Source organism: Struthio camelus, chromosome 26 (assembly GCF_040807025.1).
Source record: "Struthio camelus isolate bStrCam1 chromosome 26, bStrCam1.hap1, whole genome shotgun sequence".
NCBI classification, from domain to species: Eukaryota; Metazoa; Chordata; class Aves; order Struthioniformes; family Struthionidae; genus Struthio; species Struthio camelus.
The window spans coordinates 1,444,731-1,454,597 of NC_090967.1; the positions used below are offsets into that span (position 1 = coordinate 1,444,731).

The 9,867-nt window shown below is 46.8% G+C and overlaps 1 pseudogene; it reads left to right on the forward strand.

Moving 5' to 3' along the window:
• Nucleotides 1-168: 168 nt before the first annotated feature.
• On the forward strand, nt 169-9,681 carry LOC104149815 (ceramide synthase 4-like; annotated as a pseudogene).
• The last annotated feature ends 186 nt before the right edge of the window (nt 9,682-9,867 follow it).

Genomic DNA, 9,867 nt, shown 5'->3' on the forward strand with positions numbered 1-9,867 from the left:
TCAGGACAAGAAATGCTATTTCAGGTAGTTTAAAAATCACACTCATGTGATTGACTCAGAAGTGTGGAGCATGAATGATGAAATGTTGCGCTGGGTGTCCTAGGGTGGTGGGCGTTCTGATTTAGCAGTGAGGAGGGAGTCTCACTGTTGCCTGCTTCCTGAGTCCAGAACCTTCTGCTCATATTCTTGACAAGAATGGGACAGTCAGAGGTTTTCTGGCACTGCCAGTACTGGCTGCCACCGCAAGCTACCTGGGAAGACATGAAGGAATCTGCAGACATACACTACCCACAGCCTCGGGACCTCTTGCTCTGCATCCCAGGTGCCCCGCTCCTGATTATTGTCTGATGCATCTTTGAAAGGTGAATGCAGCAAATCCACCTGCTCTAGGGCTGGTTGACACTGATATCTTGCAGGTTGGCTCCAGACTAATCTTTACCCACCTGCTGAGCACTAGAAAATGGACAAGGGATAGGCCCAAAGAATACTGAATCTCTCTGGTTTTCATAGTATCATGTTCAGAGCAGGTGTGAAAAGGAAGTCCCTCACTCATCCACCTCCTCTGCTGGTGGAGAGCTCTGCTCCAGTACCTCTGGACAGACCCCCAAGTGGGAACTTGCAACCTGGAATACAGGAGCTGCTAGATGTAGCAGTGTTGGGAGACCCCAGTTGAACCAAGGTTCAGCCTGATCCTAGATGACGCTCCCGTGGAGCTATGTGAGCCCCCACTCTCATCAGAAAGGCAGATGTAGGAGAAGACCATGGCATTTCTGAGGGCCCTTCCTGGAGCCCACTGTGGGACAACCCTGCTCACACCATTCCTTCCCCTTGCCTAGCTCTCCACTGCTCCTTCCTCCTAGCATCATAGAGCCCCTTTTTAATCAAGGATGATGTACTATGATACGTGAGCTATAGACATTCATCCCTACATGGCAGAGGGAAATTGTACTCCCAAGGGGAGTCTGTGGACCGATAGGCATCTCCCCAGGACCCATGTGTGGGAATGCTGTAGGTCCTCAAGGCTCAGCGTGGCAGATATTACCATACTGGCTTGGGCATTTTTTTTTTTTCCAGAAACATAGAGGTTGGCACATCAGGAAGCACAGACTAACCCTTAGGGGGACAAAGCACTTTGACAATATCGTCCCAGGGGTACGAGGGAGACAATTAGTTAAAGTGGATCAGGATGCTGAGACAGGCACCAGCAATGCAGGGCACATCTGCAGAGATGCTACAGAAGCACTGTCCCATCTCCCCTGAGAGAGCTGGCTCCTGCCTGCTGTGCACAGCTTTGTTAGAAGTTATGACAAACTATGGGGTACAGGAAGAGACAGAATTAATTCCAGGGTCATCAGTCCTTTCTCTAGAGATGCTGTACTTGCCCAGTTCTCTAGAAACAAGATTTTAGAAACTCGTGCCTTCTGCAAGAATCACGGAATCACAGAATCACAGAATCGTTTAGGTTGGAAGGGACCTCTGGAGAGCATCTAGTCCAACCTCCCTGCTCAAGCAGGCTCACCTAGAGCATATTGCCCAGGATCACATCCAGACGGGTTTTGAGTATCTCCAGCAAAGGAGACTCCACCACCTCTCTGGGCAACCTGTTCCAATGCTCTGTCACCCTCACAGTCAAGAAGTTTTTTCTCAGGTTTAGGTGGAACCTCCTGTGGTTCAGTTTCTGCCCGTTGCCTCTTGTCCTGTCGCTGGGCACCACGGAGAAGAGATTGGCCCCATCCTCTTGACACGCCCCCTTCAGATACTTATACACGTTTATGAGATCCCGTCTCAGTCTTCTCTTCTCCAGGCTGAACAGGCCCAGCTCTCGCAGTCTTTCTTCAGAGGAGAGATGCTCCAGTCCCCTCCTCATCTTCACAGGCCTCCGCTGGACTCTCTCTCTCCAGTAGGGCCATGTCTCTCTTGGACTGGGGAGCCCAGAAGTGGACACAGTACTCCAGGTGAGGCCTCAGCAGGGCTGAGGAGAGGAGGAGGATCACCTCCCTCCACCTGCTGGCAACACTCTGCCTCATGCACCCCAGGAGACCATTGGCCTTCTTGGCCACCAGGGCACACTGCTGCCTCATGCTTAACTTGTTGTCCACCAGCACTCCCAGCTCCTTCTCTGCAGGGCTGCTTTCCAGCAGGTCAACCCCCAGCCTGTACTGGCGCAGGGGATTCTTCCTGCCTAGGTGCAGGACCTTGCACTTGCCCTTTGTTGAACTTCAGGAGGTTCCTCTTCGCCCACCTCTCCAGCCTGTCCAGGTCCCTCTCCATGGCAGCACAGCCTTCTGCTGTGTCAGCCAATCCTCCCCACTTTAGTATCATCAGCAAACTTGCTGAGGGTGCACTCTGTCCCTTCCTCCAGGTCATCGATGAATACGTTGAACAAGACTGGACCCAGGACTGACCCCTGGGGGGTACCGCTAACTACAGACCTCCAACTTGACTCTGCGCCATTCACCACAACCCTCTGAGCTTGGCCATCCAGCCACTTCTCAATCCACCTCGCCAACCACTCATCCAACCCACACTTCCTCCGTTTACCTACAAGGATGTGATGGGAGACAGTGTTGGAAGCCTTGCTGAAGGTCAGGGAGACCACATCCACTGCTCTGCCCTCATCTACCCAGCCAGTCGTTCCCTCCCAGAAGGCTATCCGATTGGTCCAGCATGATTTCCCTTTGGTGAATCTGTGCTGACTACGCCTGATCACCTTCTTGTCCTCCACATGCTTAGAGAGGACTTCCAGGAGGAGCTGTTGCATCAGCTTTCCAGGGAAGGAGGGGAGGCTGACAGGCCTGTCGTTCCCTGGCTCCTCCTTCTTGCCCTTTTGGAAGGCTGGGGTGACACTGGCTTTCTTCCAGTCCTCAGGCACCTCTCCTGATCTCCAGGACCTTTCCAAGGTGATGGAGAGGGGCCTAGCAATAACATCTGCCAGCTCCCTCAGCACTCGTGGGTGCATCCCATCGGGGCCCGTGGATTTGTGGATGTCAAGTTTGCCCAAGTGATCTCTAACCTGATCCTCCTCCACCAAGGCAGAGTCTTCCTTTCTCCAGACGTTCTCTCTTGCCCCCAGGGTCTGGAATGCCTGAGGGCTGGCCTTAGTAGTAAAGACTGAAGCAGAGAAGGCATTCAGCAACTCTGCCTTCTCTATATCGTTCGTTATCAGGGCACCTGGTCCTGGTTTTACCCTCAGTCCTCCGGAGGTTTACCCTGAGTCCTCCTGAGATTTACTCTCAGTCCTCCTGCGAACTGGCCAAAGCTAGTTCTGGGCTGTAGAGCCAGGCTGATATTATGTCAGAAAATGGCTGTGAAAAGTTTTGAAATGGTTCAGTCACAGGAAATAGGAAAATCTGGACATAACTGAGCCCTGCTGACCTGAATTAAGTTTGAAGGAATTGGTTCTGGCCAGGAAGAATTTTCCCCTCTCCCATGCCTGTCATCTGAGCAAGGATATCATGCTGCCTTTCACTTGTATTGCAGTCTCTCCTGCCCGCACTGTTCTGGTTCTACCTCCTGCAGCTCTCCTTCTACTGCTCACTGGTTGCCGCTCTGCCTTTTGACGTGAAAAGGAAGGTGAGTGACACCATGATGGCGCTTGGTCACCCTCCACATTGAGGGTCTCCCTTTCCACTGTCAGCCTCTGGGAGCTGGGTAGAGCTTTTTCTGCTGCCACATACACTCAAACACACATGACATGCTGACGTGAAGGCTCTCCATGCACATGCATGCACCTGACTTTAAAAGCTCTTCAGTCCACAAGGTAGTGGAGGAGTCTGGGAGAAAATTATAGGTTGTTAAGAAAGGAGTTGTGTACAAGCAGTTTTATTCATAGGAAATTTAGAAAAATCTCTTCTAGAGCTTTTGCATCTACTTGTACCTCACTGGCATTTATCTGGGCTTTCATAAACTGTACCCGAAGGTGTTTATTCTTCTTGACCTCAGAGAGGTCCTGTTCAGAGAGGTGTAGTTCAATGGGGAGTACTGATGTTTTGTGAAGGCGTTTGCCATGTCCTAGTGAGGCAGCAACATCCAGGAATGCCAGGTCATAGTAGGACTGACACACAATCTCGCTTCTCATGCCAGGACTTTAAGGAACAGATCATCCACCACATCACCACCATCACCTTAATCTGCCTCTCCTACTGTGCCAGTCTCATACGGTTTGGGATGATAGTCGTAGTGGTCCATGATGCCTCTGATTATATTTTAGAGGTGAGTTATCCTTACCTAGAAATGTAGATCTGTGCGCCAGTGTCTATGCTGGGAACTGTGTGACTTAATATATGTGACCCATGTGGCTACGATAACCCACACAAGTGGGTTGCATGTGTATCATAATGCCAGTGCATTTAGGAAGTGTCAGATTTAGTCTCGTGGGAAAAAGTAGCTAGTGCACAGGAAGAAAGACACACCTCCGCAAGCATGGCAACCCTTGTAGGACACAGGAAATCCCTGCCATCCCTGTTCTGGAGAGGGGTGCTAGAATAAGACCCCAGGCACGTAGACTATATGGCAGTCTATCTCTTTGCAGCTGACCAAGATACTCCATTACATGAAATGGAAGTAGGTCTGCGAAGCCATCTTCATTGTTTTTGCCATCGTTTTCATCAACTCCCAGCTTGTCATTTCCCGTTAATGTGAGTTACATTTTAAAGCTCTCTGAAGAGGGGCGTTATAGAATATTTGAGCTTCTGGAGAGATAACCCTCCATGCTGAAGAGAGGAAAGGCAGGGAAAGGGGCATTACAGGTAAGCTTAAAGATGAATCCAGCTAGATCAGGGGAATTCAAAAAGGAAAAGCCAGGGCTTTTAACTATGAATCTAGAGCTGTGACCTCTGTCCCTCCATTCCCAGGCTCTCACTGACTCTCCTGGCAGGGACTGTCTCTCATATGGGGCTGCTTCTCACGATGGGATGAGATGTTCACACTCAATCACAGCATCTCATGAGCTACCATGGCACAGGGTGTTTTGTATGACTGCCTTTCCCCATCCCTTGGAGGCCACTCCCACCACTGTCTGAGAGTAATCCTTCTTCTCCTCTATTCCTGCTCAAGACCTGGTGTGACTCCTTCAATGAGTAGGAAGTGGCCTACTGTTGTTACAAACACTGATTCCTACAAGAGAAGGCAAGTACAAACTGTGCTGGTTAGAATTTCCCAAGAATTTTTTGCAGACTAAGAAAAAGCCTGCTCAAAGCATCATTAAGATAAAATTAATTTAGAAAAATGAAAATTTATTTAGAAGACTGAGATATTGATTTAAGGTGGACAAGCATTTATTTGAAATAAAACAGGAAAATTATGAGTACAAGCTGAAGATTCATGAGATAGGATACTGGACATGCTGAGAGAGTATCAGTAACGATACCTGAAGAAGTCACAGACGCTGGTCTTGGAGAACGGCTTTCTGCTACACACGTCTGACCACGCTCCCAGCCATTAACCACAAGGAACTTGTTCCTCCTCCTTTACCACTTCCAAGTCTCCTGGAAAAGCTGATCTTACGTAGCTTCCCAGAAACTCATTCCACAGCTCTTGCATTACAGTTTAAGGTTTCTATTTTCTTTCAGAATCAAATATTTCATTTACTACACCTAGAAGAATTTTTTTTAAAGGGACATGTTACATACGCATAGGGACAAGTCTCCATTGCTGTCCTCTCTCCCTGCCATGGCTCCAAATAAGCAATGATGATGCTGAGTTCTAAACTTTGGTCCTGCTTCCATTTAGCTTGGATGCCTGTGAGGCTGACGTTGCATAACGCCTTCCAGACTCTCTGGCAGTGAAACAGCTGCTTCAGAGGGAAAGGCAATAAATATTTGAGGTAACTTTCCTGAGAAAGCAACTAGAATAACCTTGACTTGAGTACTCTCCACTGCAATATGTCAAACAAGCCCTGCCATCTCAACTTGCCATATCATAACGTGAGAACAAAGAAGACAACAGATGTCCCAGGTCAGACAAAGGGTCCATCTAGATTGGTACCTGTCTCCAACAGCAACAACAAGCAGATATCTAGGGAAGTGTGTAAGAGCAGAGCAAATAGGTAGGCTATGTCTACCAAACATTCTCTCAGCTTTCAATAACTTGCAGTTCAGTGACTACCTAAAGGGCAGATGTACAGTTAGCAATCCTTGGTACGTGTCTCACCACTGAACTTGTTCAATTTTCCCTTCAGCCTAAGTAAAGTTTTAGCATCCGTAACATCCTCTGCCAATGAGATCAGCTGCTCAACTGCACATTGGCTGGATATTCCCATCTTGTCTGCTTTATACCTGCCTTCTGCAGATTGAAGTCCAGAAGTTCTTGTTTAGAAATAGACTGTAAAAACTGTTCACTATTTATCCCCTTCTGGCCTCTCACAGTTCTGTGAAGCCCCCTCAGTCATCTCTTTTTCCAGAATGAAGCATCCTGGTTTCCACAGCTGTTCCTTGTACAGAAGCTATTTCAGGTCTTGGATCCTCCCTGGTGTCCTCTTCTGAACCTACTCCTAGTTTTTCTCTGTCCTTCATGAGAGGAGGGGACCAGAAGTGCACATAGCATTCATTCTGTGGACAAGCTGTGGATTTATACATCGGCATAATGATTTTCTGCTTTGTTCATTAGCCCCTTCCTAATGACTGTCACACGTGTTATGTGATTTTTTCAAAGCTATCAAGTAGAGGGATATTTTCATGGGTTTATCTATCATAATCCTAAGATCCCATTCCTGAGGGCTCGCAACTGACCATTTTATATGTGAAATTCAGATTGATTTTCTCATGTGCATCATTTTGCATTTAGCTAGTTCAAATTTCATCTGCCATTTTAATGACTGGTCCTGTAGGTCCTTCTGCAATTCAACACTGTCATCCCTTATCTTTACAGCTCTGAATAATTTTTATCATATAATGCTCATCTCACTACTCAGATCCTTTCCAGATCATTTGTGGGGATCTGCAGAAACAAGGATTCTAGTACAGTCCTGCAGAGTGCCTCTGATGACCTTCTTTCCTTGGGAAAACTAACCATTTGTTTCCTGTCTTTTAACCTGACTCTCATCCAGCCCAGGACATTTCCACAGCTACATAGTTTCCTTGAAAGCCTTAGCTAAGACTTTATCAAAAGGCTTTTAGAAATCTAGCCGGACTCCAGCAAGTGGCCTTTTCCATGAACATGCCTGTTGTTTCCTTCAAAGAATTCCAGGCCTTTATTAGCCAGGCCTGCCCTGACAAAGCCACATTGATTCTTTCCCACTATCTCATATCTGTACCACTTATTCTTTCATTTATTTTAATTTCTATTAGCTTGTTCAGGATAGATAGAAGGCTTAATAGCCTGTTGTTCCCAAGATGCACCCTCGGACTCTCTAAAAATTTGGCATCACATTTACTACCTTTCATTTTTGCAGGTATGAGAAAGGATTTTTAGCAAGTGGATATGTCCCTCTGTGTCTAATTCAACCACATCGGCTTTGAGTTCCTTCAGGACTCTGGGATGAATGCTGTCTGCTCCTGGAAACCTGTTGCTTTTGTTTTAGGCATTTATTATACAATTTTTTTCTGCAGACACTTCAATTTGAAACAGAGCTTTGGATATCTCTAAAAAGAATGGTTGCAGTGTGGGAGCACAACCAAATTCTTCCACATTGAAATAATTTAACTTTTCTGCTTCAGCCTTATCTTTTCTGGCTGTTCTTTCTGCACCTTGGTCCCCTGTTGACCCCCACAGACCCCCTTGCAGGCTGCCCACTCCCGATATGTTGAAAAAAAAAGATTTATAAGTAGTTTTGATGCCCTTAGGGTTTCAGTTTTGTTCATCACTCCCCTACAGACTTATTTTAGGAAAAATGCTCCCAGTTTTGGTAACAATCACTGCTTCCTCCTTTCACTACCTTCTCAGACAAGCATTAACATTTCTCTTGTTTTACTTCTGCTGACGCCACTCTCAGATGGTGAGCTTCTTTAGGCTATGCTTGGACTTGGTCTTTAGATGCCTTCTTAAGAGCCTGCAATTTTCTCCCAGACTCCCTCACTACTATGTGGATTTAAGAGCTTTTAAAGTCAGTGTTGCAATAACAGTAAATTACCTTTGGCATGGAACCATAATGGAAGCAGTGCTCTCCAACCTTCCCATGCTGCCTGTAGAGAGGGGCCAGTGGAGATGGGTTGGGGGACACAGCAGGTGGGGAACGTCTTCTCACATGACTCCTGTAAACAGAGGACCTTCCTGGATGGCTCATGCCTGCATGGACAAATCCATATGTGCAAAAGGCAATGCTCTGGGATATGAAAAGATGAATGCTGAGTGCTCTCTGGAGTGATGGGGAAGCCCAGCTCTGGCCCTGACCCACGGAGGATTACCGCCAGATGGTGGGTTCCTGCTGCTTCTGGGAAGCATTGCATGTTTCCAGTAACCGACCTGTCTACAAACACTATTGTATTGTTGGCAATTTTAACACAGAGTCACTGCAGGTCCCCTGGGACCTAGGACAAGCTTTACCAGAGAGCTGGACAGAAGCCATCCCTGGGCAGAGCATGAAGACACGGGAGTGAAGCTCAGTTCCAGCGTGACTCAACTCTGCCCAGGGACACATGAGCCAAGTTTTTGCCCAGAAAGAATCTTGACCTTCTGAGAGTCAAAGTATTCAGCCTGCTTCAGTCTTGCCTCTTCTGATGTGTCTTTCTCCCTCTCTCCTTCGCACAGCACATACTATTACTTTGTGACAAAATGTCCGCTGTACCTGGTAAGCTGTCCGATAAACACTTTCCTGATGGTCCTGCAGTTGTTGCACATTTTCTGGTCCCACTTAATCATCCAGATGATCTTCAGTGTCATCCTCCATGGTGCACTATGAAAAATCTTTGCCAGTGCTACTCACAAGAGACCATGAAATCCAGGGTGATTCTTGTCTGCCTGCACAGGAAAGGCAGGGGAAGGGGGGAAGGACAGGAAATAGTCAACCACTTCTGTGGGACTCCATTTAGAGTTCTATCTTCAGCACATAGGACACAGCTTTCTCCATCTCCTTCCTTGATGGTTTGACTGCCCTCATCACAGGGCTGCAATGGACTGAAGAAATGCATGTAGACATTCAGAGCCTAGACAGCAACAAAGTCCACAGGAATATATGCAGAATAACTATTTGCAGAATAAATACTAAATTATTTACAAAAGTTCACATTGCAGGACTGATTAGAATCACAAAATCAAATATTGAAAAATCAGAGAAAACTAGCAAAGCAAATCTCTGGCAGTTTAAGCAACCTCCTGATGCAGGGACAGTTACAACATTGGTTTAAGGACACGCTCACACCTGTTATTTTTATTTTACATCTCAGGTTAACACACCAGTGCTGTCGATGAAAGCAGGACTAGCCCCCTCTAATATAATATCCTGTAGGTTTTGTAGCTCTTTTAAATTGTGTTTCTCCCCTACAGAAAGGAAAGGATGTAAGAAGTGACACTGAGGAAAGCAATAGGAGTGAAGCAGAAGATCGCACAAAGAACAGAGAGTAACACAGGTCTCACTGCAAATCACAAAGATCCAGTCGCACTCTTGAAGGTGGAAAAGCTAAATAGGAGCCCCTGGAGAAAGAGGCCAGAAAGGCCACCTGAGACATCAGTCTCAGGTGAGACTGTCCACACCAGTCTACCTGAGACATCACCCAATGTCTAGACGAAAGTAGATTTACTTGTAGAGTTTCCAGGCAGTAAGTCATTTCAGGAGATCGTTTTTCACTTCCCCTCTTGGGTGCATTTATTTTATTACTCTTCCTTGATCATTTATCCAAGAAAAAAGGGTCCATTGAAAAAAGTCTCTTTGTAGAAGAAGAACAGGAGAACAGGAGAAGAGGACTTAAGATTCTGAAGTTCTGATAGGCTTCA